At 43.0% G+C, this 24,875-nt stretch overlaps 1 protein-coding gene across 4 annotated transcripts in view; it reads right to left on the bottom strand.

The window, feature by feature from the left end:
- The window catches only part of LOC147014913 (FYVE, RhoGEF and PH domain-containing protein 1-like), a 184,342-nt gene that overhangs the window by 95,575 nt on the left and 63,892 nt on the right, over positions 1 to 24,875 (bottom strand). The window contains exon 1 of one of the 4 annotated variants that reach the window (XM_085853373.1): positions 24,483 to 24,501. The exons of 2 other annotated variants lie outside the window; for them this stretch is intronic. The gene's annotated coding sequence lies outside the window, so the exon portion shown is untranslated. Of the gene's footprint in view, positions 1 to 12,772; positions 12,972 to 24,482; positions 24,502 to 24,875 lie in introns of those variants that run through there. One more of the 4 variants, XM_085853372.1, reaches the window with a different exon arrangement.

Here is a 24,875-nt window from a genome sequence, read left to right on the forward strand (position 1 = left end):
CAAGCACAACACGGTTCCATTAGTACTGTACAAAGCACAACACACTTCCATAAATACTGTACGAAGTAAAAGACACTTCCGCAAGTGCATTGCACAGTACAACACGGCTCCACAAGTACTGTGCAGAGCACAAAGCTTCATTAAGCAGTGTACAATGTACAGTACGCAGTTATCAAATCGAAACATTGCATAGAACACTGCAACATAAGTCCGGCCATCATTCCACTTACATTTTACGATACTGTATAGTACAATCTAGGCTTGCAGGATTGCCGAGAGAGTATATGCATCACCTGCATCTCTGAGCTCTCACCTGGGTTTTAGTCTCGACCCAGCTATAAACTTCCATCCTGGTGTTTTGCATGCAGGGTGAGCCATTGATATGTACACCATCTCTCAATTGGGCAGTAAACTGGGTGTCCTGTCTCCTAGCACGAGCTACTGGACGTTAAAGATCTCATGGTCTCCTTCGTGAAGAGTAGACACGTTATCAGCTGTACTCTGAAAAAGGTACAAATTCCTGCATGGTCTGAGTAGCAAGTGGTCTGGTCTTCTTGGAGATTGCTTGTACACCAGGTTACACTCACTGTTTGCCATTTCACAATGTGGTTGCTCTCTGGGAAGTCTATCTTTTACAGTTCCACCAATGTAGACAAAATGACCAGGTGGTTCACATGTTTCATGTGAACGGCCTTTTTCAAGGTCCGAAGGCTGGGCAACTGACACATCGTAAAATCAATAACATTTGTGTTCTATATTGTTTGACAAAAGTGCTGCTAAAAGGTCAAGATAAGACTTGAAATGCTTTGCAAAGTTCATACAATATTTACAGGAATGAGGCGCTGCTAGTCTATGTCCCACACCTTTTGGGTGGTATGAGGAATAGATCTGTGTAATAGGAAAGCTCAATGTTGAACGGTGTTTGAAATATAGAGTACGCAAAAGTACATGGACAGATGATCGGTCAGTCGGTCGGATGGTCGATCGGTCAGAGCTCATTTTAATGTCCCCGTCTATGACCTTGTCTGAGGGGCAGGCGACAAAAAACAATGTCCAAGTGAGTACTGTCCTCATGCATGAGGTTAAAATACGTTTGGAGAAGTTATTGGAGAAGGTGACCATGTACAAGGGTGCATTGCAGGAGAGGAGAGTACATTCAGGTTCTTTGTTGACAATATGACATAAATTATTTATTATTGATTGCAAAAAGGCAGTTCATCGATCAATCAACCGTATTCAAGCTTTAAAATACACAAAGAGCCAAATTTTCATCGATTCAAACCCATTCGCTGTCTTGAACCACTTGAGGATAGAACCGAGAAAGCTCCAAGCCGTTTAATGCCTCACTATCTACAGAAACCCATGTCGGCCCAAGAAAAAACAGAAGTTTTTGTGTATTACTTGCACCAGGGGAAACCATATTGTCTTAACTTATCACAGAGTGCAGATGAAGTTCCCTTCTGTAGCAACTAAGGATCCATTCCTGGCATGCTCACAAGGTCTCAGTTCCCCAAAGGCCTTCAATGGAGATGAGACAAATAGACCAGAGAGATACTCGGTACTGTTCATGCATTAAACAATGGAAGGCAAACGATAAACCTATTAAAAATATTAAATGTGCTTTGGCCTTGCAATTCAGGGCAAAATGCTTCGTCATGTTGCGATTTAACAGCCATTGAGGGCCACTCAAATTAACACAGTGAAAACACACGGTCCGAGCTGTAGTGAGCTTACTATGCATCACACAAGTGTTGCTTACAAGGTCTTATAAAATTAATTATTTACATAATTGTGAACTCATTGAATAAAGCATAGAAAGGCCCTGTGGTGTCCATCTCGTATACCCCGTGTACTCTGCCCCATCCTTCTCCCTTCAAAAGATCTCCTAATGTCTCTGTTCCCCACTGTTTTGTCCTTCCCTCTCCCACACCTCTTGTCTCATGCCCCCCCCCCCCGTTGTGCATTGCGTGTTTACTCTCATACGAGCCTCGACAATGTATACAAAAAAAATGGACGAAAGAAACACCAAAAATGGGAGAGGCCATTTTGGGTATCATACACGTGTCGTGTCATAATGTGATGTTCGTATCCTAATGCCGCATGTCCCAATTCACAAGGTACAAAACAACAAGTGATACTCGAATATTCGACGTATGCGCCTTGGAATCTCTCTCGAGTATTTGGAAAGATTCCACTGCATCATGTGTGCCTTTCCTGATGCAATAATTATTGTTTTGTTGTGATGATGCAATAACAGGAATAGCTCCCTCTGTCTCTGTCTCTGTCTGTCTCTGTCTCTCTCGTGCAGCCTTATGGCTGTTGGTTGCATCATTGGTTAGGGACGCAGCTATGCTGCTGATGGAGTGTCCCTATTACCAGTACACTCAAACTCATTTTGCCGAAATCAGAAGGATGACAGGCTGAGTCAACCCCACCTGGTATTAATTCAGCAACCAACAGTGCTCAAATTCAGGACCCGAGGATCCCAAGTAAGCCACCCTAACCGCTAAGCCAACAGTAGGCTGAATAGCACCGGGAGAGTGGTTAGTGATGAAAGTGAGATGGCAGGCTTATTAAACAGGTATTTTCTTCAACTTTTAAACAAGAGCGGTCAGGAGAATTGCCAATAGCTGAGAGTATCTATCGAGGAGGTGAGGAAGGGATTTTGCAGAAGATCCAGGTTGGAGTGGAGGAAGTAAAGGAACAGCGAGGTAATCTAAGAGTAGATACGGCTCCAGGTCCAGATAATATGCACCTGAGAGTATTGAGGGAGGTGGCTGAGCAGGTAAGCGAGATGTTAATGGATGTTTTCAATAGTTCACTGGAGTCAAGACAGGTACCGGAGGATCAGAGAGTCGCAAATGTAACACCATTATTTAATAAAGGATCCAGAGAAGAATTGGGAAACTATAGAGCTGTTAGTTTGACTTCAGTTGTGGGGAAGGTGTTGGAGAAATCAATTAAGGACCAGATGAGGAACCATTTAAAGAAATATGAACTAATTAAAGGTAGTCAGCATGGGTTTACCAAAGGTAGTTCCTGTTTAACAAATCTTTTAGAGTTCTATGAAGTAATCTTCAATGCGCTTCACCCATTGATCAATCTACCCTTTCATCTCAGAAAAGAAGCCAGTCTCCTGAAGTATCCTTGAGAAAGTGGACACGGCTATGATAATCTCTTCATCAGATGTGAAACTTCTTCCACGAAACTCATTTTTCATTTTCGGAACAAGTGGAAGTCACATAGGTTTAAATAAGGCGCAATAAGCTTAAATCACGTGAAAAATTAGAATAGACAGTACAGAGGTAACTATAACGGCACTCGGTGTAGCGCACACCTCCGCCAGGCTGAACAGTTTAAGTTTTGTGTCCCATTGATAAGCCGGATCTGGATCCAGACCTGAACCAATATATAATCGGCTTGTTCTTGTCACCTACACAACTTATCCACCAAGTTTTGTCCGAATCCATCAGCAATATTTTGAGATATCATGGTTAGTGACAGACAGACAGACAGCGGTGAAAACAACCTCCTTCAACCTTCGGTCGTGGAGGTAAAAATTGAATTATTAAACAAAATTGCATACATTAAGTAAATAAACAAGAAAAAGACGTCGTGCAGAGCACGACACTTGCAAAATCCACCCCCTCTCCTCCAGAGGTTGTCATGGATACATCAAATTGTCTATTTCATGAAGATTAAAATTGACAATATTAATCAAAGCTCAGATCAATCAGACGAAAATTGATGATTTTTCATGTTGAAATTGATTTTAGAAATTTGATCTTGAGTTGACCTATGACCTTTTGACCTCATAAAAATAGTTGGTTTCCAAATTCAGTGATGCACGATGGAATTGCTGTTTATTTTTTAAGTCAATCAGATGAAAATTGATGATTTTTCGGATAAAAATTGATGAGTTTAGAAGTTTGACCTTGAGTTGACCTTTGACCTTTTCACCTAAAAATAGGTGGTTTTCCAATTCAGTGATGCAATATAAGAATCTTAAAATTTCAAGTCAATTGGATGAAAAATGACGATTTTAGAAATTGGACCTGAAGATGATCTTTGACCTTTGACCTTAAAATCAATAGGCTTCTCAGTTGAGACTACCTCTACAACTTTGTGAAGTTTTCTGAAGATTGGTTTAAATTTGTGACCTGTAGGCGGAGGACAGACAGACAGATAATAACAAAATCGCCCGACCAATCTTCGATTTTGCAAGTAATAATAAAAATACCCCTGCCAATGACTTAAGGGTCTAAAATTGTCTCGAGGGTTAGGTTTTGAAAGTGTGGTGTTGAATATTTAATGAGAACACAACAAACTCGTATCGTGTGGAATCATACATGTCGCCATGGTGCCAGACCAATGCGACACTTCCACTGACATCACACTTGAGTGGTGGTTTTAGGCAGATTTAACACAACTAAGGACACAACTATGGACACTGGACAACCCATTACACATGCACATGACCAACCCCACCTACGAGCTGTCACCCTGTATTGCTACAAATCGCCTGCAGCTACAGTTGATTCTCAAGTGGCCTGAACGCAGTGATCTGTTCCATCCGTCCACCCATCCATTGGGACCGTACTCTGTGCAGAGCGTCGATGCTGCCGAAGCAGTCTCCTGGGCTATTGGGCACAATCCTGGACGGGTCGCCACTCTGACGCAGGATACTCGAATGGCTCAGTGATCCCAGGAAGCTGCTACTCATTTTGTCGACCTCAGAAGGATGACAGGCTGAGTCAACCCCACCTGGTATTAATTCAACGGCTGGGTGGGATTTAAACTTCAGACCCTAGGTACTCCCAAGTTGCAATGCTCGTAGCAAGATTTTCAAAACAAAGCAAATATGAAATACATACAAAGTTTGGACGAAAAGATGAATAAGATTTAAATCAAACGCCATTATTAAACTGTTTATTGTATAAATGGCAAAAGCAAACCAACGAGCCAAAGAAGAGAGTTTTGGACTTGTATCAACTGGTACAACGTCTCTTGTTTCGTTAAATCACCGATTCTATTAACTACCCTGACATGATAGTGTCGACCCTGTAAGCCTTAATGTTTCATCCAGTGATGTGCTATTTACACATACCCTCTCCGATATCACGTTTTCAACCCATAAGTACCAAAGTAATAAATGTCTGTTCACAGAGTCTGTCCAGCATGAGATTTATTACAATTCTGTGAAATGGGTTCTTCGAGTTGGATGGGAAGCCACCAAATATGGTGTTCAGAGAGGAACAACAATTTATTCTGAACATATAAAATGCCAGAATTTTAAATCGGTAAAAGACCTCCAGTCATCAACGGACTGCGCCAGCAGTGTCCGAATGGCCTGAAAAGACCTTCAGGGAGAGACGGAAACATCTTGGTGATGTGTCGTTCTGTCTTCATCGCTGAGAATATACAATTAAAAGACAACATGTTAACCACACTTGAGACCCGTCAACCTTTTGTAATATGTACGGAGTGCATCAGGCCTTCGGCCACAGGATGGGCCAAACAGTCTGAATGGCCAAATTTGAAGCTGCAGGACAGGAGCCTCGTTTCCACCCCCCACCCCCCCCAAAAAAAACATCCTTGCTCTCCTGGTGGTGCTTCCCACTAAAATTACAGAACAAGAATGCAGCACCCGCTTGAGTAAACAACGATTTTAATAATTAATTAATTACAAGGCAACAGTTATAAATCAACAGGAAGTTCAGTAAATTCGGGAAATAAATGTGACATAAAGGCAAGGGGCACCGATTCACGATGGAGCCCAACGCGCGGTGGCATATACCAGATCTGACTGCACTACAATCTACAGACAAAGGTTTGGCAATGGACAGAGGCAAGAAAGGGTGGCAGGAAAAATAATGTATGCACTGGGCAGAAGAAAATAAGGAAATAGCAGGAACTGTATGTGTCTTTCTTTGTGGTGTGGAAGATGGCCACTGCTTCGTGACGCTCCCCCAGAGCATGCATGCCGTCACGTGTCGGGGGAACCCAGGATTGCTGTGTTGTCAGAACTGGAGAATGACCCGGAAGCTCACGGTCTCCACACCACACCGGTTACCACCCCCACCATCTTTCTTCTTCAAACGTCCACCACAAACAGCTCGCTCCATGCTCACCACCCTCCTGGTCCCTTTGGGATTTCTCTCACCCCAGCCTCTCGAAGCTCGAACTGGAGCTCATCTCACAACGAACCACACTGTACCAGATGGATTCGGACAAAACAAAGATGAAGAAGACGAAGAAGAACAAGAGGAAGAAGACGTACAATTTGGCGTTTTAATGATCTCCCGATTTATACTTTTTCGATTTACTAGCAAATACCACTCGTCCCTTCGCTGACGGGAATACTAAGAGAGAGAGAGGAGAACAAGAGGGGCGGAGTGGGGGGGGGGTTGGGGGAGAGAGTGGAGGGAGGGGGGTGAGGAGGTGGAGGGAAGCAGGGAGAGAGGAGGGGGAGGCTGAAATCTTTGCATGCTGAAAGAGACACAGAGATCGTACAAATTCCTTCAAAGATTAAGGGAAGTACGGTAACAAATGGTGAATGGACCTTTGGGGAGGCCCCTCCCCCCTCTCTCAAGGAAGTGGTTGCAAACGTCAGTCATCGGCGAAATCTACTCCAGCCAATGGGAGCTCGAGGTGAAGATGATGAGCCGACCAATGGGCATTCGGATTGACCGTGACGTCATTACGGCTGACCCAATCAGCATCCACCTTGAGACCTGCGTATAAAGCACATGCCTTCACTTCCTTCTTCACTTGCTGCGATTTTTTTACCCTGAAGAGTGAAGCAAGAAAAACTTCGGCCACTATTAGGTTGTGTTTATTTGTATCCATATTAAAGTTCTGTAGTACCAAACATCTGTTTATATATACTAGTGCGAGCCCATACGTGCAAAAAAAAACACACAAAAAACTTTCAAACTGCGTTCCAGAAACAACAACCACACAGGCCATTCCTTCGCTCTCGCGTGCCCGTATGTGCGTGGCCGTACGTGCGTGACCGTACGTGCAAACCCCCCCCAAAAAAACTTTCAAACAACCACACAGGCCGTTCCTTCGCTGTCGTAAACGACTGGATTGGGGCATTGTGTTTAAGAAAATCGAGAAAGAAATCGAGAAAGTACAGAAATCAAGAAAGAAAGAATACAGTAAGTTGATAAATTGAGAAAAAATCGCAAAAGAATACAGTAAGTCGTCACTATCCGGAAGTCCGCATATCGCAGTTACGATTATTCGCAATTTAGTTTTAATGGCCAATTATTCAATTAGTGCCAACGTATTTTGCCTTTTCGCAATGTCATCGCAAGGAAAAACACAAAGAGAGAAAAAGAGAGAAAAAGAGAGAAAAAGAGAGAAAAAGAGAGAAAAAGAGAGAAAAAGAGACACAGGCCGTTCCTTCACTCTTGTAAATGATGACTGGATTGGGGCATTGTGTTTATCTATAAATGCGCATAAGAAATCGAGAAATTATTAGAATACACTGTCATCACTATCCGGAAGTCCATATGTTGTAACCCTTAATGGGGAACGCGCCTGAGGTTCTCTTCCATATCGGCCATGCCTACGCAGCAATGTGTCCCGTCATTGGTTGGTAAATAAATGGCCGCAGCAACACATCTTGTTATTGGTTGGTAAATAAATGGCCATAACTTGGGAAGCACTTGTCCGATTAACATCAAACCTTGAAAAGGCACATCCTCAGGTCCCCAGCAATATACCTGGCAAGTTTCAATTAGATCGGACCAGTGGTTGTCGAGAAACAGCGGTCACAGACACACACACATACACACATACACACACACACACACACACACACACACACACACACACACACACACACACACACACACACACACACACACACAGCTGGAATTATATATTTATAATATATATATATATATATATATATATATATATATATATATACATATATATATATATATACATATATATATATATATATATATATATATATATATATATATATATATATATACACACACACACACACACACACACACACACACACACACACACACACACACACACACACACACACACACACACTCCTCCCATACACTTTTCATCAAAGAAGCTGCATAAAGCAACCATGAAAGGCTACCAAGGTAAGCCTTTGCTGTTTGAAACCCTTCCCAGAGTTCCTCCACAGCTGTTAAGATGTTCACAAATAGTACAGACATGAGAATCCCCATGCTACACACCCTCTCAGCTGCTGGACCAGTTTCATCGCTTTTTGGCAAATCATCAGTGACAACGCAGATATGGAGAATTGACTGAAACATTTGTGGTTAATAATAATTTTTACGTCAAGAAGGTGTGCCCCATGAAAGCCATGATAACCTATTATGCAGCTCAACATGAAGTATGTGTAAGGTGCAACCCCCATCACCCCCTTGGAGATTGGGGGTAGTTAAATCACCACAACCTCCATCGTGCGATCCTTAGTCCTCCTCTCAAGTTTGGTTGCGATTGGATAAGTAATGTACCGCGGTCAAGAAACCGTCAGGAAGACAGACAGACACCAAATTGCATATTTTAGTAAGATGGCAGTATCATCATGGCATTTATACACGTTGGAGAACTTCAATCATCGCATATATACATATACATGTACATACACTGCATGGCGATTCATGTATTAGCAAATCTCAGAAATGACTCATGCATTCACAAAACGAGGAAATCAGCGGACATGTATCAATTTATCATGCTTGCTCGTCTCACTTTAGCATTAACTGTGATGCATCCATCATATGCCTGTCTTATTGTCCACTTTTCCCCCTCCACCATATGTTGTTCAGTTCTGCCATATGCCTTGACATCTGCATCGAAAAAGGCCCTCTGGCATCTGCTGGACACCATCCCTTGCCAAACTCATGTTTCAATGGTCTTTTAAATGTTGTCATCAAAAGTGCTCATTATCTATTGCTCAATACTATGCACGTATCTCTTGCTTGAGGTTTTTTTTCTCCCTCCCATCGATAACTGAGGTTGAGTACATGACCTTAAGTCACAAGACCCCAGCGTGTGGACAACACCACAATTTGTGTTCAAATGGTAACATTATCAAGGACACGTACAGTACATATCACTGTCCTTGTACCAATGGGTTGACAATAGAAAATGGTCCACAGTAAGTGATCAGGATGCTTTTGACTCCTCCAAGATAGTCAAGCATCTACTTCAATCAGTCTCTGTTGTGAACTCACAAATAAAGGTGCAATTTAAATGGGAAAGAATGTGACCAACGCCGAATAATGAGGTGCACAAGAACAAAATTGTGAGCTGCAAATATCATGAGACAGGTGAAGATAAGAATCATTTTTACCAAAGAAAAGTACGATTCGAGACCACTACGCCCACCCTCCCCCCTTTCCTTCCCCATGGACATATCAGAGCTCCATTGTACATTTTGTCCCTGACTGTTTTGTCCTGAATATACAAATCAACAACAAGCTGTTCCTTACAGAAGTGCATTTCTCATTGGGGTGGCCTGTTTCGTGTTCCCATCTGAATCTCTGGCTCATGATGATGAAAGTTCAGTTCAAATTCTATGTTCAATACACTGGAAACACTCCAATGTCTACTAATGTCCCACTAGGTAACGAGTAGGGACCCGCAGAATGTCCGTGCAATGTAAAATGTGACTTCATGTCTCCAACCATCCGCCCCACCACTCGCAAACCCCAAATCTTCAACCTCCTCCTCCAAACCCGAAGGATTCAATGCCCTCCCCACTCCAGGCCTTCAACCCCCCCCCCCCACCACCACAGCTCCTCAATTTATAATACATCATGGTTAATTGCCTGGATAGATTCTAATAGCACTGGCCCTTAGGCTGCCACCAAAGGCCGAGGGCGTGTTCCATTAGCAAGAGGTTTGCTTTCCGCTCACCAAGCGGCTTACTCTATTTAAAGCACTTAAGCTCGCACTTCAACAGAACGGAGTGCTCAGAGCTATATAACAACATGGCAGCCTCCAATGTGAACAATGATTTTCGTGGTACTCGAGCAAATGCTGTCCGGGCCATAGTTTTCAGTTTGACTCGATGATCTTGTGACAACTCCTCCAAACAAATTTATTGTGTTTGCAGCGGCTACAAGAGTATGAGGAAGAGTGAAAGAAAGAGAAATAAATGTGGAGTCAGAAGAGGGAGCACGCCCCCCCCCCCTTCCATCACCAAGTATCTATGGACTTTCCACTGTGCATTTCGGGGACGGGGCGGAGGGGGTTTTGCATATTTGTAGATTTCCAGTCGATTTGAAGCTGACTACAAGGCCATTTTGATGACTACAAAGCCAAGTGGGCATGTTCAGTTAGCAAGTGGCCTGCTTACCTCCCAGGGCCAAACTTAGGGCAAAAGGGGCCCAGGGCAAGAGTTCATTTTAGGGGCCCTTTTGGTACTTTTGGTACTTTAGGTACTTTAGGTATGCTACGATCCCCATACAATGTACTTCGCCGAAATTTCACAGATTAAAGGTTTTTTATATTTTTTTGCAGACATGTAAATGTGAGAAAAAAGTAAAAAAATAAGAACCAATATACAATATTAATTATTTTACTCAGTTGAGCTGACACTGTTTAATCATCTGAATAATTAATCTGTACACATGGAATGAATATCATGAAAAATTACAATATGTGAGACAATCAACGGAAAAATAAGGAACGACAGGCTTGGTAAGCGATAGCAAGCTGATTGGTAATGGAACACACCCCAGGGTCTATTTTTACCTCCACCACCGAAGGCGAAGGAGGTTGTTATCACCACTTTCTGTCTGTTTGTCTGAGTGCAATATATCTCAAAAAGTTGTGGACGGATCTAGATTAAATTTTGTGGACAGGTTCGGTGTGTGACAAGGACAAACGGATTAGATTTTGGTGAAGATCCGGATCCGGATCCGTCTACTAGAATTTAAAAAAGTGATTCTTCACCATTGAGAGATGCAGCCAAAACGATATACAGCGCAACATCTCAAAAAAGTAGTGGACGGATTCAGATGAACCTTGGTGAAAGGGTTGGGTGTGTGGCAAGAGCCAATTGATTCGATTTTGGTGAAGATCCAAATCCGGAACTGGATAGGATAATTATTTAATTTTAAAAGTGATTCTTCAGCATTGAGAGAGACGGGGGGCCAAAACGATATATTGCATGATTTTTAATTCAAAAATGTAATGGGCCCGATATGTTCTCGTGGATCCGAAGGCATTGGATGGTGTCGGTATGCGCTCTACTGAGTGCCCTTCTAGTTTGTTTTATTTTCATCTCATTCATTTTTATTTTTAGCATCTTGGTGGCCCTAGGTAACCTGGGGGCCCTGGGTAACTTTGGGGCCCTGGGTATCCTGGGGGCCCTGGGTAACTTGGGGGTCCTGGGCGGCTGCCCTGTTTGGCCTGCCTTTAATTCGGCCCACCTTACCTCTTGCCAAGCACCTCCCTTGATCACTTGCTCTGCTTGCTAAGTGGCTTTGCAAGCAGCTTACAAAGCGGTTGATACAGAATAGCGAGCTAAGAAAGTGATAGTATTCCGCTCGGTACTTGCTAAAGGAACACACCCTTGAAGCCTAAGGACTGACGTCTGAGGCCTATACCTACTGTGGCCTTCACAAGACATGTGAGGCTTATCGGCTGCAACCTTTCGTTATTTGATGAATCTTTTAACATTCTCTTTGGTCGTTTTACACTGAACTGAAAACTTATAGGGAGGGCATGGCGATTACAAATGTGACAGCTCTGAAGATGTCTTTTTCTTCACAAAGCACCAACATGGCGGTAGTATGATTTTAAGGTTACGATTGTGGGTGGAGTCAGGCAAGCTTTCCAACCAATGGGTGTGAAGAAGTGTTACACACATGGACGGACAGACAAGCGTATTATTAACTGGATGTAAACGTACACTGATGAATTTCCTAATTCCCTTGTCATGCATGTGATTTATGCACAAGCTCCTTCATGAGCCTGAACTCACAATTCATAAAATACAAAAAAGACGTACAAATTGTGAGCCTTTGAATCGCTTCTGGGTGAGTCTGTCGCACTGTCCATGACAGCTATCATGGATGAACGATGGCCATTTGTGTAGAAGAGGTGAAATTGTGTAAATTATGCCCTTTGGTACTGGACCCAACTGAGCACCATGTAAGTTATGCATCCAGGACGACACCCATCATCTGATATTGTCATCCAAGAATATTAACACAAAAAACAACAACATTGAAGTACATGTCAAAGTATGGTAACACTGGCACCATGGGTTGTATAGCACATGATGCCTTTGTTATTGCATGAACATTTAGATAAACGTGCAATTTCTCATTTTGTGTCTCTGTGAATGAACTTCAAGGTATCTCTTGTTCAAGCTAACTAGTGTACGTTAAAATCCTGCCAATGCAGTTCAACGTACGTGCCCAATACAAACGTCGTGGCATTAAGGTAGACACAATGCAAACATTTCACGTCTCCAGTCCAATATTTCGTCCTTTAGCCATTGAGAAACTGTTACAAAGGCAGCAAGTTGAAAGCTGCAAATTCACCTGGAAGAATAAAATCATGTAACCTTTCATTAATCCTTCCATCCTACAATGTGCAACAAGTTAAGCACAATTGTCAATTTCTCTGAAACCACGACAGCAATCGATCCTCAAAACACGAGACTGGATTTTGAATACAAACAACAAAACGATGGGTATCGAACGAACAACGGTTCCAATTCGAAACCCCAGAATTTCCTTCCTACCTTAATCCTGATATCTACAGGCAATGGTTACTTCTCTGAGCAAGTATCCTGGGGAAGCCATGGCCATGCTCTGTCTGATGTTCAGCAACGACGAGTCTTGGCCAGCATCGAGCAGCGGAAAGAAGGAACGGTAATATCAAAAGGCATGTCGTGTCGCTTGAGATAAATCTGCCTCATTTGCAGTCGATTTGCGATTCAACACTTTCACGGCTGTGGGCCGAGCTGAACAGAACAGCAAATACAGAAAGGGAAGGAAAAATAACACCCAAGCCAACCGACGACACGACGTGCCTCTGACAATGTTGAGAGAGGCTGCTCGTTAAGCGCATGAAAATGCAAGGAAAAACATAAGAAGATTGAGGAGGAGAAGGAAGGTCATACATCTATGGGATTAGTGAAAGGGCATTAATTAAGTGTATGGATGACCCGTTAAGGGAGATAGATGAGCCTTGGCTGTGCACAAAACGGTGACACCAAGGCAGTTCCCGTGGAATGATGCGCCGCTAAAAAAACAAGATGAGTGCAGGCAGGGATAATGAAAGATGGAGTTGGTGGATGATGCTTGGGATGAAGGAGAAGAAAGAGCCTCGTGACCCAAGGATACCTTTGTGTCAGGCACAATGACGTACCGACGAGGGGGAGGTTGGGAGGGTAGGGAACTGCCAGGGAAGGGGAAGGAAAGGAATCGCACAGGATGGTTCCAAAGGCAATGAGGGAAACAGGAAGGAGGAAAAATCGGTATCGCTATGGTGACGGCTTTTGTAGGCGGAGGACGTGAGCATGAGCTGCCTACTGCCATCGGCTGCAGAAGAAGAGAAAAAAATGGGGAGGGATGGGGGGAAAATATTGAGAGAAATAAAAATGGGGGTATTGGTGGAAGGAGAGCAGCTGGGTATTCGAAAGAGAAATGAGGATATTGAGGGAAAAAGTGAGTATGGTGGGGTAAAGGAACAAGAAGTATATGGAGAGGGACAGAAGGATAGAAATATGGTGTTGGCCAGGAAGAGGATTAAAAAAAGGTAAAAGTGGTTGATGGGAGGTCTGGGGTAAAGGGGAGGGAGGGGGAGGGGTGAGATAAAGAAGAGAAAGGTACACTGTGGGTGGGTGGATAGAGATAGCGAATGGTGGGGTAAATATGTAAAGGGGTATTGGTGGGAATAGGTGATAATGGTGCGGTTTGGGGATAGAGGGGTCGTAGTGAATTAAGGGGGTGAGAATTAGGGCATTAGGGCGAGAGTATTTGGGTGTATCTTGGTTGAAAGGTCTGCGGGGTAATTCCACATCAAACAAATCATCAGATGCGTCCAGTTTTATTGAAATTGGACACAGTTAATGCGCTAAGAGAGAAGGTTCAAAATCCAAATTTTTGGGACTTTGTCAGCTTCGAGTGGAAATGCAGGTCACATGGGCCAAGGCGAACGGCTGTCCTTGAAGTGACTGTAACTTCCTTTATAATTAGCTTGGAGGAGTGTTTTTGTGTCTTGTTAAACCACATGAAAATATCCACGTTGTTTATTTCATTTAACCATCTCTTGTTCCATGAACGGTAAGGAGGGCAATCCATTCGATGAAAATTGTCCTGACTTGCCAAAGTGAAGTTAACCCACGAATTAAAAATCGGCATCTTCAGGCAGAAGGACGTACTTTGACTCGATGTATTGTTAAAAATTTAAAGCTATCGGCACTCTGATGCTCATTTAAGAAGTAAGCACCAACGTGGCCAATGAACGGGCTATGTCAGGCCTTACCGACCTCAGCATATGTTTGATCGATGCAGGTATAGAGAAGCCGATGAAATGGTGACACATTTCTCATTGTGCCTGAAGTGACTGTAATGTATACAAAGTAACAATGTATTCATCAAATATGAAAACTGTTCTTTGGGGAATTTGGCATCAACAACATATTCAATGTGATGTATGGTGCAAACAATCACTGGTTACTCACCTGAAAACAGAAGAAAACTGTCATAATACGGTATTGTGTTGAAGACCACAATGAGTTTGTGACCATGGTGAATGCCAGGATTGTCATCATCATCATCATCATCATCATCATCATCATCATCATCATTCGACATCGGCAAAAGCCGGTGCTCACCTCCTAAAATGATACACCGCCGGAACCACTGCTTCCACTTTTGACGCAATCCGTCTTTCCAGTGCTGCCGCTTTGAGTTCAGTGATATTGCACCCTGACCACTCTCGGATGTTATCAACACATCGCATCTTTGTTCGGCCTACCGAATGATGACATCCCTCTGGAACACCATCCACACCAACTGCTGCCAGTCCATCGTACGAATCACGTAGCCCAGCCATGCTGCCTTGCATTCCACCACATTGCTACTGCTGAGGAACCATCGGTCGCCGATCATCTCCATTGGACTCTCGTTTGTAACACGGTCGTGCTGCTTGATATTAAGCAGGTGTCGCCAGACGGTTCAGCCGAAGCCGTCGAGTCACCTGATGTCGGTTGTCTTCAACGACAAGGTGGTGGCACCATACAGAACTCTCGACATGGTTAGTGCATGAGCAAGCTGTGCCTTTGTTTCTAGGCCGATTGTGGATTATTTTAAAAAGTTTGTTGGACCTGCAACTGCGAAATGAAGAAGTCCCAAATGGTACTTTTAGAAACCAGAACTTCCAGGTAGACATGTTTTTTTTTCCAACATTTTTAATTCAAGATTTAGTTTCATGGAAGAGGGGTGACAAAGGGTAAAAAGGCAACAAAGTCACAGTGTGACAGTGGGGCCATATTTGTGCACAGCAAGCAAAGTAATGAACGAACAGGAATAGAAGGGACAGAAGAGAGGAAACACAGAAATCTGTAAGTAAGAAACCTGAATGGGGTTAGCAGGGTTATTAGGGTTATAAATGATCATGAGTATACATGGGGAATGACATGTCATGTGATGGTGCAGCATCTGGTTGAAGCCCTGCGGGGAAGAGTGTGATTGAACTGCCTAAAAAAAGGGAGCTCCACGTCGGGAGAAAAGAGAAACAAAAGACTGGAGGTGTGTGAAAAACCTGGGATTGGGAAGTCTAACCAGGAGGCGGTTATAGGAAGAACGAGTACATCATGGAGTTGCTGGGGTGGGATGGGGAGCTGAGACAATCGAGGGAGCGCGACTTAAGGAGAGGCAGTAAAAAAACAGATAGGCCTCCGACCTTTCTGCAATGAGAGAGCAGCAGGCCTTGTACTTTCTGTTAAAAGCTAAGAAAATAAAGTCAAATGGGTCGAAGATGGTGGCTTTGCATGAAAGGGGAAACTGAAACAAGTGACGCAACAAATGACTTGGAAGCAGTAATTGAATTTGAGGAAATGATACAATTTCAGGAGATGCGTTATTATACAAGTATGCATGTTCATAGAAGAGTAAAATAACAAGGAGAAAAGGGTTAATAGACAAAAAGTGGCCTGACAAAGTATTCATGCCCTTCAAATTGATGGCACATTGATGTGAATTGCAAAATATGTACAAATAATTTTTCCAAATGAACTTTTTTATTCATAACTGATGATATCAAACTAAACACTGTTATAGTCGAAGGAGACTACATGTCAGGAATACCTGTAAAAACACGTGTACATATCAAAACTCACTGGTTGTAAAAGTATTCAGCCCGTTAGGTCATTACCTGGTGGAAGCACCTTTTACATCAATGACTGCCATGAGTCTTTGTGGGTAGGTCTCCACCAGCTTTGGACAGTGAGATAGCAGAACGAGAGCAATTTTCACATGAAGATTGGGTAAAGATTTCACCAAGTTTGATGGGGATCGTCGATGGACTGCAATTTTCAAGTCTCACCATAAATGTTCAATTGGGTTTAAGTCGGGACTTTGACTTGGGCAATTCAAGAACATTTATTTTTCTTCTTATTCAGCCACTCCAGTGTCGCTTCATATTTGTGCTTCGGATCATTGGCCTGATGAAATGTGAATCTTCTTCCCAGTTTCAGATTCATGACTGACTCAAGCGTGTTTTCATCAAGGATTCTCCTGTACTTTGCACCGTCCATTGTCCCTTATATCCTGACAAGCTTCCCAGTCCCTGTTGATGAAAAGCAGCTCAATAACAAGATGCTGACACCAGCATGCTTGACAGTAGGGATCGTGTTCACTGGGTGATGTGCAATGTTAACCTCGTCCAAGACATAATGCTTTGAATTTAGACCAAAAAAATTCAATTTTTGTCTCATCTGACCACAAAACTTTTCTCCACATTCATCATTAAAATGCTTTTCGCACAAACTCCATTATGTTCTTTGAGACGGGTCTTTTTCAGTAATGGCTTCTTTCTTGCCACCTGTCTATATAAATGCGTTTTGTTAAGGGAATGTGATATTGTTGATTGATGAACACTGACCCCATCTCGGACATGGAGCCTTGCATATCTTTCAAAGTCATTGTTGGATTTACAGTGACATCATGAACCAGTTTCCTGCTTGTCTGGCTGCTGAGTTTAGATGGGCAAGCTGATCTGGGTTGAGTCTGGGTGGTATGATACATCTTCCACTTCTTAATGATGGATTTCACCAAACTGAAAGCGATAATGAGTGACTTCAAAATCTTTTCATAACCCTCTCCTAAACTTCTCCACCACTTTATGTCTAACTTCTTCGGAAAGTTCCTCGATCTTCATGTTTACGTCTATTCACGTTTACGTCTGAAGACTTCATGTCTTCATTGTTGGTTGACCAAGTGTTTCACCTTAAAACTCCTTAGATAAGTGGAGGAGATCAATTTTTAATTTAAACCACTGATTACATACAGGTGAAACCTATTAAACTTTTTTTTTTAACATTTCAAACAAATAATTTGCTCCTGAAGAATTTTAGGGTTAATTAGGTAAAGGGTTTGAATACTTATATCAATGAGAATCATCTGATTTTCTCTGTTAATCAAACTTATTCACATTTTATCTGCATTTTTTTAACTTCATCACTTTGGAGTAGTTTGTGAAGACTCTATATGTTAAGTTTGGACTGAAGGGGAATGGGAAAGTGACAAATAAGAAACAAGATATGCGAAGTGATGAAAAGCAACCATCATATAGTTGAAAAATAAAAAAACCCAAAGATATATGGTTGAGAAAGGCATTAAAAGAGAGAATAAAAGAAGAGTGGAAAAGAGGGAGCGATGTAGGTGGGTCTTATATAAACTCAATCTCATGAACCAATCAAGTTCACCTTGTAAGTGTGCGTTATACGAAGATGGAAAACCAGGAGCATTAATGACACGAAGATAATTCTCGGCAGACATTCCGAAGATCCTTTGCTGAGTCGAAACAGATAAAACAGCGTGAACCTGTCTAACTTGCTTTGTCACAAGGCCAACTCTCCATAGTTCGACCATTGTGTAACGTTTGCTGACTGCTGTAGCCATCTTTGATTTGTGTAGTGGTTTCGCTTCCATCGACCGTAGGGCTTCGTTTGGGCAAGCTTGAAATCACTTTTCAACAGGTCATAACGAGGTCCACCAGCGACAATAATTCACATCCGGATCAATCGCTAAACATCAGAAAAGTAAATCTTGGATACCAAGGGACTGCCGATATACAGTATGAGCATGTCTCAAATTGCAGGCACACGTGACGTAGGCCAAAATAGCTATCACCCCACCAAAACTGGGGCTGGTATGCACACTCACATCTGAGCTGTCTTGCCTGGGTTTGAATCCTGACCCAGCTACAAACTCTCATCCTGGTGTCTCGCAGGTAGGATGAGGCATCGGTGTGTGTGCGGTCCCGTGAATAGACGTCAAATGGGTGTCATGTCTGCCAGTATTAGTTGGCGCACGTTAAAGACCCCTTGGTGTCCATAGCGAAGAGTAGGCCAGCTATCGTCAGCATGGTGAGCAAATTACAAATTCCTGCCCAAACCTACAAATGGTGCTACATCAGTGGCACAGCCGCGCCCTCAGCCCATGATGATACTAATAGCCATGTACTGCATTTTAAAGAAGAAGAAGAAGAAGAAGAAGAAGAAGAAGAACCCCAAAGAACACTTTTTATTTTATTTTATCGATATAATAATACGCAGAAAGTGCACAGTGATTCAAAATAAACTTCCTCCCCACTGCCTGTCAACCCCCACCACCCATCTCGATGGACCCGAGGCCCCGCTCACTACACAACACAACATTTTAATTTTGTGTCACAGTCGTCATTGGTTCCCATCATGTACAGCCTTTTTGACTGCTGGTTGCATCAGCGGTTAGGGGTGCAGCTATTGTCAAGAGCACACTCTCTCCAGTCCATCACAATCCAAATCGACAAGTCTCCACAGCAAGGCACAACAAAGATGGGAACATTCACTCAAACCATCATCTTCAAGGCTGTCCTGAAGATTACCCCATAAGGCAAGTCAAACAATATGGGGAGCACTTCGAATTGCAAACGCACTACATTTCATCACCATTATCTCTGGTCATCTATCGTAAACCAAAAAATTTATGCAGGTATGTATTATATATGGTTTCAACGAAAAACAGAACATGTTAATCCCCTCCGCCACCAAAGGTGAAGGTGGTTATGTTTCTTTCTCTTTCTCTCTCTCTCTCTCTCTCTCTCTCTCTCTCTCTCTCTCTCTCTCTCTCTCTCTCTCTCTCTCTCTCTCTCTCTCTCTCTCTCTCTCTCTCTCTCTCTCTCTCTCTCTCTCTCTCTCTCTCTCTCTCTCTCTCTCTCTCTCTCTCTCTCTCTCTCTCTCTCTCTCTCTCTCTCTCTCTCTCTCTCTCTCTCTCTCTCTCTCTCTCTCTCTCTCTCTCTCTCTCTCTCTCTCTCTCTCTCTCTCTCTTTGTCTGTTTGTGTACAGGATATCTCAAAAATTTTCGATGGATCTGGAGGAAAATTTGTGGACAGGATCGGTGTGTGACAAGGACGAAGTGATTCGATTTTGGTGAAGATCCGGATCCGCCGACTAGAATTTTAAAGTGATTCGTCGCCAATGAGAGATCGGGCCAAAAACGATACACAGCACGATATCTCAAAAAGTTGCGGACGGATTCAGCCGAACCTTGGTGGACACATTGGGTGTGTGACAAGGACGAGTTGATTCAATTTTGGTGAAGATCTGGATCCGGATCCGATAATTTTTGAAGTGATTTTTCTCCATTGAAAGATAGGGCTAAAACGATATATTGTTGCGAATCTGGAAGCCATGAGCACACAACATTCAGGTCCTATAGCTCAGTTATTTCGATAAGTGAATGCGGATAGATAGCTCCCCTTTCCCTAGTCTAATGGGTGAATAAATGTAAATGCGCTGTGAGTTCCTTTGATAGTCAGGGTTTTCTTTTATTTTACACCAGCAATGATAACAACAACACCAACGATAACAACAACACCAACGATGACAACAACACCAATGATAACTACAGCACCAACAATGACAACAACACCAACGATGACTACACACCAACGAAAACCCTCTGCTCCCGGCATTCTCCACGTGCACGCTGAAATGCGGGTGTGTTCAGAATGCATTCGCGAACTGAATTCCATTCCCTAATATGAACGTGAATCGGCTCGCTTGGGCACTCCAAGAAATGGGATGAGACAGCCCTCACCAAACGATGAGCGAACTGAATTCTATTCCCTAATATGAACATGAATCGGCTCACTTGGGCACTCCAAGAAATGGGATGTGACAGCCCTCACCAAACGATGAGCGAACTGAATTCCATTCCCTAATATGAACGTGAATCGGCTCGCTTGGGCACTCCAAGAAATGGGATGAGACAGCCCTCACCAAACGATGAGCGAACTGAATTCCATTCCCTAATATGAACATGAATCGGCTCGCTTGGGCACTCCAAGAAATGGGATGTGACAGCCCCCACCGACAGCGAACGAGTCACGCCGGAAGCGAGCTGCGCCTGAGAGAGATAAGAAGGGAACGGAGAGACAGAAGTGGGCTCTTCTGGGTTCTTGTTCTTGGTTCTTGGTTGGTGGTTGTTCGGAGGGCACGGAAGGTGGTTAGTGGTTCTTCGGTTGAATCGACTCGAGCGGATTGTGAAGGATCGCCCCCTCATCTTCACCAGCGCGTGTTCTGGAGCGCGAAAGGATCTGCTGGAGCTCGGGAAGCTGATTGCGGCTCGCCGGTGTCTGGATTCGGCTCACCTCTCGCTGGTGCCCAGTGCGAATCAGCTCGAAGACCACACGAGGTGGACAGGTCCGAGGCAGGTTCTGGTCTTCAGTTCGCCTCTCCATCCGAGCTGGAGGCCTTAATAAAGACCGCTTTTGGTCCGATTATGTTGGGTGTGTGCGTGTGTGTGTTTGTGGCGCCAGTATCATAAGTAATGAATTAAGTGCCTTGCTGTACATACGTGCTTATCAATATTCGGATAACTCTGCCCTTACGTGCTCCCCTCATTTCCCTATTGTTTAATAAATATCCCCATTTGTGAAATGTATCAGCTCGCTCGTGTCCTTTCCTCCATTGGCTTAGCGTGCTGCATGTTGGAAAATTAGCAAGGCCGTTGTGCCACCATAAGGGGACATTTGGACCGACGGATCTCGGTCACCATCTGCTCGGGTCGCACATGGTTCGAGTACGCTAGCATCTTGTTCCGTACGGGTGCCATCGAGGGTGTGGAGACTCGGTAAATCACCACATGCATCTCTTGGTATTTTGAAAATTGGCAAATAACCCTGTACCACGGGGTAGAAATATTGACGCTTCACGGTCCGATAAGGGACCCGTACTTTTTGGACTTTTCCGAAGAAGTACTATCTAAATTCCGGGTGATCGGTGGAGTCAACTCTTCGGCTCCATCTAGCGGTTGTGCTCATCGTCAACGCCCGGCCCGCAACAATATAACATATCTCAAAACGTTGTGGACGGATTCGGATGAACCTTGGTGGACAGGTTGGGTGTGTAACAAGGACGAATTGATTTGATTTTGGTGAAGATCCGAATCAGGATCTGGATACGACAGTTATTTAATTTTTCAAGTGATTCTTCACCGTTGAGAGATAGGGCCAAAAACCATATGTCGCACGATAATTACCCTCGCCAGAGGAGAGGGTATTGCATTTGGGTCCGTTTGTCTGTTTGTTTGTTTGTTTGTCTGGTTTTTTTTTCACCATTGGTGCAACTACTCATGTGGAATGTTTCAATGATAATTATGACCTCATAGGCGACGTGGTGTGGCGGCCATATTGGAAAAACGGAAAAACTTTTGACCTCTGTATCTCTAAAACTGCATTCAGGAAATAATTGAAACTCGGCACACGGCAAGTACTCCTCATGGGGAACGAGTGTGATTTTTTATGACGTCGAGATGCCCTAACTATGACATCATAATTGCATATGCAGAACGCCACATCTGATCATTATGAAAAATTTTATCATCTTGGGATAAAATGGTCCACAGAAATTTTTTTTTCATGACGTCAGTCACGTGATTTGGCAGCCATGTTGTTAAAAAAAAACCTTCAAAAATCTTCTTCTCTGAAGTGGCTGAACAAATTGAGGTGAAAATTTACAAGTATGACCACCTGTCCACGAGGAACAAAAGGTTCACACATATGATATCATAAGTCACATGATTTGGCAGCCATATTGGATTTATCCTAAAACCTATAAAAAAAATACACCACTCAAAAGAAGTTCAAGCAAGGGTCTACAATCTCCGATCGCTCTTTTTCTTGTTCAAAAATGTATTGGGTCCAATATGTTCTCGCGGATCAGATATTACGTGGCAGAGGTATGCACTCTTCCACCAAGTGTCCTTCTAGTTTTGTAATGAGATATTCTCTGTGTCATAATTTCACAATTAAATTTCTTTCAATTATTTTATCGTGACTCACAATTCAAATTACCTTATTCAAAGCATCTGGCCCCTCTGATTTTTCAATGGATGACTGCGAGGCTATATAATAATGGAAATAAATATATTTCTCCTTCTTATTTTGACCCCCTTGGGATATATCTGGGTGTGAATCATTGTCTCATCCCCAGATGAAATTATGTTGTTTTAACTTTTAATGGATGAAATTGGTCTGGGGTTGATGTAGCGCAGGCGTGATGGGCCGAATGGCCTCCTCCTGCATCTAATTTACCTTGTGTAACCCAACCAAAACTTACCGTCAAAAGGTAAGTCAATAGGATACTCTTCTGCTTCTTATAATGTTTATGATTCATGAATGTCATTTAATTACTCAAAATGTGTGGAATTATTTTCTCCATTATTTTCAGAATTATCGGGGACAGTGGACCGAGTGGACTTGGTGAGTCCATGTGCATTTGCTGAGGCTGTCGCCAATGAGAGATTCCCACGAAAACTTTACAACCTCTTTGACCGAGCTTATGTTGAAGGGTTAATTGATATTTGTAAAGATTTTTAAAAAAACTTTCTCGATGGTGTTGCTTGATGATGAAATTAATCTCACAGCCTACACTGCCAAATCTCACCAATGTCCACAATGAAAAGATGACGTGTTTGTTCGCAGCCACTGCAGATGCACGTCCAATATACATACGTGAGGGTCAACCCTCCACCCCCAACAATTCTCCTGACAAATCATGTTCCCAATGTTGTTTCAACAAGTTGCCTTCAACGTGCACCCAAAATACTTGAGCAGAAAGTGATCTCGACACAAAACATATTAATGTGACCCGTTGTAGGATCGCGCAAAATCCATGAGCTCGGCTTCTCTGAACCACAAAACCACAATAGTTCCACATTCATCAGGGAGGGTCATTCACTCAAAGTCAGCTGATAAACAGTTCAACAAATGATTTTTTTTTGTCTTGATTTAATCAGCATTACTATTATGTAAATTAAAGCAACAATTTACACAAAGACAGCCTCTCGTGGGTACCGTGTTGCAGCAGGATAAGTGTTCGATAAATAAACTCAGAATAGTTGTCACAGTGAGATCAAACAAGGAAGCCACAAAACGAAATACAGATCATCCAATGCTGAATCAACAAAACAGTGGACGTACGTGCAGACAATCAGATGATATTCACAAGGAAACGGACAGTCGGTCACGGTAGGACGCAAAAAGTCCATCATGGGTCGCTGGGAGCTACCAACCCACGCAAGGTTGGAAATGACCTTTTTGAATGCGACAACATTAAATGTGCAAGCAAGGGTCAGCAAATGGAAGGTGTAAATTTGAGAGGGACAGGTTCAGTCCAGTTCGAGTCTGTTCTAAACTGACGTCGGCTTAGCGCTGAACTGTCGTCATAACATGTATAATCATAACTCGATGGTATTTCCCTCTTGGGATCCATGCAATTCAAATTGCAACAGCTGGTGATGTCTCTCCGAACACCGAGGCTGCGTTACATTTCCTCAAATTTGCATTTTATTGGGTAAAGCTTGTGATTGCACAGTTGTTGTGAATTAACTGATGATAACCGAGTTATCGCCCAAAGAAGGAAGTCAGTCTGTTTCTTTGACAAAGCCTTTTCTAATAACTCCTTCTTCTCGACAGTCACATGACTACATCCTCGGTGCAGCCAACACGACTTTGCTCGTTTCATCTCAATATTATTGTTAGAAATCCATTCTTTGTGAGTAACTGATACGTGAGCATTCCAAGCAGCCCGTACTGGACTCCAGTCCATGCCTGATCAGCATTATTCCCCAAACCAAACATTTACTTTCAAAGACAAGTTTTATAACGGTCCAAGCAATAAGACATATTGCAGCTCAACAATCCACAACAGGAAGAGACTAGAAAGTTTAGCTCACCTTGAGGAGTTCATTTGATTAGTTTGAAGTTTACCTTTTGCAACACCACTTAAGCAAGTTGACCATTACTTTATCGAGACAAATGACGATACGTTAGAGAAAGGAGGTTTAATACGTGAGTGAGAAATAGTATATGTCCGGCATGCCGGCATCACCGAGACCTGCTTGCAACAGATCCAGAAATATACTTGCGGCGATGTAACGAGAGCCAGCGGAGGAATGCTCATGGTCGATTTGGCCAAATGGAGAAGAAGGCCGACTGTGACGCTGTAAAACAAACTACCATCGAGTCATTCCTCGGGTTCGAGGAATCGCTTACTTTAAGCACAATTTTGAATTCTCGCTTTTTGAAACAAATGGCATTTTGGACAATAACCTCAATTATATTACAAA

The sequence above is a fragment of the Eptatretus burgeri genome, chromosome 13 (genome assembly GCF_056783735.1).
Source record: "Eptatretus burgeri isolate ZD-2024b chromosome 13, Ebu_testis_v1, whole genome shotgun sequence".
NCBI classification, from domain to species: domain Eukaryota; kingdom Metazoa; phylum Chordata; class Myxini; order Myxiniformes; family Myxinidae; genus Eptatretus; species Eptatretus burgeri.